This window comes from Ambystoma mexicanum, chromosome 1p (assembly GCF_040938575.1).
Source record: "Ambystoma mexicanum isolate Mex_15411 chromosome 1p, UKY_AmexF1_1, whole genome shotgun sequence".
Classification (NCBI taxonomy): Eukaryota; Metazoa; Chordata; class Amphibia; order Caudata; family Ambystomatidae; genus Ambystoma; species Ambystoma mexicanum.
The window spans coordinates 260876752-260883360 of NC_090921.1; positions in this window are offsets into that span (position 1 = coordinate 260876752).

The window sequence follows — 6609 nt, forward strand, 5'->3', positions numbered from 1 at the left end:
CTCTAGAGTTCCAAACCACAGAATACTTCCTTAAATCCAGATCAATATTGTATCATGTGCAAAACAAGAGGCTGATATCAATGCTCAATTTTACACTGACGAATAACATCTTTTGTTTCAATGGTCAAATCCATCAGCCACACAAGTAACTGACATCGGGCCACAAAATGCCCCAGGGTATGCAAATCTCTTGTTGGGGAATTATGAGATAGCGCATGCCTGGACACATCCTGCATTCACAGACAATAAGAATGTTGTGTACTGACGGCGCTTCATTGATGACATCCTAATGATTTGGGATGGTGTCAAACCTTCTTTATTACAATATGTCAAACACCTTAACACCCATAACTGCAACATCAAACTTACAATGAACCAAAGCACAGAAAGGATACACTTTTTGGATTTAGAATGATATGGCAAAACAATATAATCCAAACAACTCTGTACATAAAACCAACAGCAAGAAACAGCATCCTACATGCAAATGGTAATCATCCCACGCACATCAAACACAATATACCATATGGAGAGATACTCAGAATCAAAAGAAAATATAGTGAAAATATAGTGATGATCATGAATAGTCAATACATTTAAAGAAGACAGTGGATACATTCAAACAAAGATGATACGACAAAAACATCCTACATCGAGCATTGACAAGAACAAACACCAAGGAGAGACTGGATGTACTATCTAACAAAGAAACCAATGCAGCAAGCAAAACCATAAATAAAATTAGATGTATTATTCAATGTCAAAAATATACAAAAATCTCTAAGTAGACATTGGAACATGCTAAAATGGACAAAGACGTTAGTAAATATATAGATGATCAACGGGCAGAAACCTATCGGAAGGCACAAATCATACAAATTCAAATCAGTCTCAGTTTTCTGAGGCCCATGAAAAAATTCAATTATAGGTCATCCCAAATGTTGAAATTGCAAGATCTGCACATAAATAACGAATAGTAAGGACAACATAGATCTACCGAATGGCAACACCCATAAAAATCACAAATTCATTAATTGCAATACCTGATATGTCATTTATGAAATGCAATGTATATGCAGACAATGGTATATGGAAAGCACGATATGTCCACTCAAGATAAGGATCATGGAGCACCTCAAAGCTGTCAAGAACAATGATACCAAATACCCAATGCCAACCCATTTCCACAAAGAACATAACAACAAATCATTGGAAGCAATTACATTTCTGGGACTAGAAAAATTGGAAATACCAACCAGAGGTGGAAATACAGAGTTGCGACTATGTCAGGAAGAAGCAAAATGGACTAGTATAATAGATACATGTGACTTCGGCCTAAATCAAGACAATGAAATGTACAACTATTTGTGAAGCATAGCTGTTTTAGCATGAATTGTTTAATTTTTGATTATGGAAAAGAAATACACAAAATATATCGGACACATACATTTTGTCAGTCAATCTATTAAGTATAGCATAAATAAGTCAGCACTTGTTTCGGCTGTATAACTGGTGGATTGAAAGTGGTGGTGGCAGTGTAAGTCCCCATTTTCTATGAGTTCATAGGACTCAATGGGGCAATTTTTCGGCAAAATTATTGCGGCTGTGTTTGTGCCAAAAATAGGCAGACAGTTGGCAGATTTAGCCCCACCTCAGAGCTGGATGTGAATCTTCCAACTTTCCCCACAACTTGCAGTAGAGTGGTGCAGTAATGCAGCAGTAACGCTATTACCGCCGCATTTTTACTGCACCGCCCAAGCTCTTGATGAGGCCAGTATACATGAGTAACTGTATATAGCTGATAAACCTTGAGAGAATCAAATCTTTTCAATCCTCTTTGAAGAGGTAAGGTCAGAATACACCTCCCGTCGCGGAAGACCCTTTCGAACAGGAAGAATCACCAAAGACAACATGGCCGCTGATCGTACAGGCTCACACCAATCTCCACTGATCCCCCAATGGACAGCTACCACGAGAGATACCTCCTCACTACACCCTACAAACCAGGAACTATGGGAACACTACCCAGAGTGGACGAAGACACATAAGACGGATGCTGTAGACAGCTACATCGACAGAATTGACTAAAGCCCCGAGAAGCCATGCCTCAAGTCGTTAGAGATGCCACAGCAACATAGCTACATCAGACATGAAGTACATGTGCCATCCGCACAGTCGAGACACTCACACACCCAACTACACGAAGAATACAGGTGTACAGCTCTATGAGTTAGAGGACAGTGACATGTACATACTGTCTGCACGTTTATTATTGTTGCCATTATCTTGCCGCAGGAACGCAAGAAGAAAGAAGAGCACATGTACATGCTTGCAGACACTTATATGCAAATAGCCCAATGGAATGGCAGGAGCACTCAAGGGACCTGACAGCCATAATGCACTAACCTATGGACACTATGGAAGGCGCATACAGTAGAAGCCAGACCTTGGCTGACGAAATCACAGTAGGCCCTAGCCGTCTTAGGAAAAACCTGAATCCACAGAATTCTGTGCAAGCAGAAATACTGTGGCGAGAATGAAGCCACTGCCAAGGTCTTAATGTTGCAAGTGACATTCCACACCGTGAACCAAAGTAAAACGAGCAGCACAGAAGCACATTACCTGTAAAATACAGAATATTTCAGTTCTCCTGAGCTCACAAATGTGGTCTCTAAGCACGTGATCCGCCCGAGCTGATGAGGAACAAAGATCTGGTGGCTGGGAAGAGCCAACCGTCTTACGGACCAGACAATGGTTGCAACAGATTTTTTACACTTAAGCTACAGTTCTGTGCTGGGAAAGGAGCGTGCTCACGGCAATGATGGTCCACACACGGTTATGATGCTGACACATAGCTGCACCTCATGGACACATAGTTGCACATGCAATGTGAACAGGTGTCTCACAGGCTGGGAACAGAGTTTTTCCCAGGCTTTGGGGCCCACGAGGCCACCAATCAAAATTCATGGCCATAGCGGTGGGTAGCTGGGATCATTCTGACCAATCATGGGGTCCGCACACTGTAACAATTAGTTAGTTGCAATTATCGGGGATGGTCCAAGCCTGACACCTGATGTGGCCTGGTCCAATGACCTAATGCCTGTATGGGCTCCTATAGGGGAACTACCACTCGACAGCGTATCCAGAGTGGGGTTAGGATTTTGGAGAAGGGCCTAGAATGTGATGCACGTTATGATGAAATTTGGTATAACAACTGGCCTTCGAGCCAGGATTCGATGAGAGGTGCCAGGAATTGCTGTTGTGCTTGAGTTCCCTGTGGTTTGTTGGCTGTAATGAAGCCCAGTCATACCTTGCTACTTTTCTGGACCTGGCATTCTTTTGGGCTGGGAAGGAGTTAGGCCTTCCATGAATTGTGCACCTGTGGACTCCTAGCAAAAGGCTTTCCCTGCTCGGGGGTCAACCCTAACAAGTTGTAGGTACTGCTGAGATCGTTTGTTACATCAGCCCGGCCAGAAGCTGCATCCTTAGCTGTCGGACCCAGAAGGCTGCTGGACCCTCACGGGAATTGCGAGACAACCGACCAGCGCTAATGGAAATAAGTCGTCGGGAGCTGCCTTCATAAACTATTCCGCCCGTGGTCACTGAGGTGTCCACGCAGACCAGAGGGGCGAGACGAGCAGTCGACCGGGAGCCAGCGACCGAGCAGCATCCATGAATGTAGAATGTTAGTAGTGGTCCACACAATTAGCAATGAGTTGTGAGGGTGGGTGTAACATGGCCGGGAGGAGGGAGGTGTATTGTTTCAGTGAATCACAGTAACACGTGGGTGACGGCAGGGACCTGAGTGGAGGTAGAAGTCCCTTTTCTATATCTAGGGAGCATTCGGTCTTCCAGGGAAAAGGTTCTGGTGAGCAACCAGGACTATTGACTTGATAGGCTTAGACGTTTTTTAGAAAATGTGAGGTTTGGGGGGGAATCCCCCACCCCAAAAAAATAAATTACGATGGGTTTTTAAAAAATAAATTGCGGTAAAAAACCCTGCGTAAAAACATCCCACGATGAAATGGCATGGAACCGCTTGGACTAGTGAAGTATGTACATTAGGTATTCCTATGAATTGGGCATTTTAGCTTGAAGCATAGATGTCGATATCCCCGTAAGGGTTAGCTGGAGCTATCTTAGATTGCGGAAGGGGCACCAACTGGTTAAGTCTCCTGGAGAGAGGCGTTTCACAAGTTAGGTGAAGCAATGGGTGTCGTTAGTCATGAGAAATGAAGAGTATGCTCTGCCCTGGAGAGGCGGGAAGACAGCTGTAAGGGTTTGTGGAAATATTGTGGGGTTGCGCGGGTTTGAAGAAACAGGTTCTTGTTCAGTGTATACACAAATTATTTTTCTACCTGCACGAATTCTTAGCTCGGTGACGTCATCCATAAGTCAGTGCACAGGACGGTGTTGTGCTGGTGAGGAGCTAGCACTGCAGAGTTGGGATTGGCAGAAAGGTGAACCAGTGGCAGTGCGCAGAAGGCGTATGCACAGAATTGAGTTGGGGTTCTGGAGAACGGCAGCACTGGTGAAGGAGGGGCAAGTACACAGTGTAAGGTGCAGTGCCATTGAGGCCCGTAGTCAGCAAGGGTGATCATTGTTGAATTTTCCCTTGACAGCAGATTATCGAAACCCTCGACTAGAGGTCAGGTAAAAACACAAGATTCATGATGTATGTATAGCGGGGCGGTAACCCCATACAACATATGTGTAGGACTGTACCCCCTGTAAAGATAAAATAGTAAAGTATAGCGTACAGTGGTCCAAAGGTACAGAAGGCAACATTGCAAGGCCATGGCCGGCTAACTGCAGTTTCTCCAAGGACGTGCTGCAATCACTACTGACACACTTAGATAGCATATACAAGGGGAAGAAGCTCGCAAGCCGCATGTCCATATTCAACTTTGTTGCATGTTTCAGGAGGACAGGCAATGGATGATGAGCCAGCAGGAGGTAAAGGACGAAGGATCAGACCCTTCTGTTCCGCCTCCAGCACCACCTAGTGTAACATCCGACGATGCAGATGATGCAGAGGAGGAGGAGCAGGGCATATACCCATTAAGAGAGCTAAAAGCAGCAGAGTGGTGTTCAAACCCTACGTACAAACCACCACCATACACCAAAGACAAACAGCAGCGAGTTACAAGACAGGTGGCCAGCAGCTCCGAACTCGACAAGGAGGGGCTGTATTGCGCAAAAGCAGAGTTTGCGGGGATATGGGCGGAGGAGTGGATAGCTGCACAGATACTCTTAAAACTAAAGTGAACAACAACTGGGGTGGCCGAAGGGGCAACAAGGGCAATAGAGAGCTTGGGACTGGGACATGTATGCCTCTGAAGCACAGTGCTGGGGGAAGAGGGGGAGCAAAAACAAAAGGACGAGAAAGCAAAACTCGAGCGTGAGGACAAGGAACGGAGATAGGAAACAGAAAAGGAATTTGAGCTACGGGACCAGGGACTGAGGGAGCACTTGGCAATTTTAGAGAGGGAGCGAAGGGAAATAGGGGTAAGGGAGTAGAAGGAGATGGGAGAAAAGGCAGAGTGGGAGAAGAAGAGGGAGGAATGGGAAAAGTAGGGAGAAGATGAGAAGGAGGTAGAGATGGCACTATGGAGGAAGAAACTAATACTGCAGGAAACACGTAAGTATGAAATGAAATGGCTAAATCAGCTACGATTAGAAAGAATGATTAGGGAGCGCAACAGAGAGGATGAGGATGCACGGGTTATACAGCAGGTAAGTGAATAGATTACACTAGAATTGGAAAGTAAAAGGCAAGATGAGACGAGGCAAAGAGAACAGGAAGGTACAGGTGCACCCAAGGGAGGCTCATTGAGAAACGGCACTGTACGCCTGGGGGTGTGGGAGGAAGATGACACAAATTAACAGACATCAATCTTACTGCGCAGCATAGCCCCACCCAAATAACACAGAAATTAAACTTTTCAAATGGGTTCCATAGTGATATGGACAAAGAGTCTGACCACAATGACACCCACAGTGACGGTGAGATGGAGGGGCTCAGCAAGCTATACCTATCTAGGACAGGTGAAGGGACATCATGTGAGTGCAGATTGCAAGAACAGAGGGTAAGAGGACACAACACAGAACAACCAACACAAGATACAGAAGACAGGGCAACCCCACAAACACCATACAATAACAGACTACGGGACCTCCCAGGCGCTGAAGGGATGGGGCGATGGTTACATAATCCAGGAGACACTCCTGTTCCAGGGGACGACTGCCTAGGGCACATAGCCAACTACCACAGACACCTGCAGTAGAACCAATAGACATGTGCTCAGATGTTGAGGACGAAAGATGGCCCATCAAGGTTAGGCAGTACAGACGGACACTGGAGGAAAGAGCAGCATTTTCCCGATGCCTTTACTAGAGCGGGGAGGGGCAAGGCCACAATACATGCCCTGGAAGCACACAGACAAGGACAATGTCAAGTATAGAGTACCCTCATTAAGTGCCAGGGCAGGAAAGTGGATATATGAGATGGAGAAACTGACTGCAGGGCACAGACTGGCAGTGGGTGACATCAAGGGCTTGCTAATTTCAATATTGGGCAACGCAGCTGATGGCATCTAGAAGATGGTG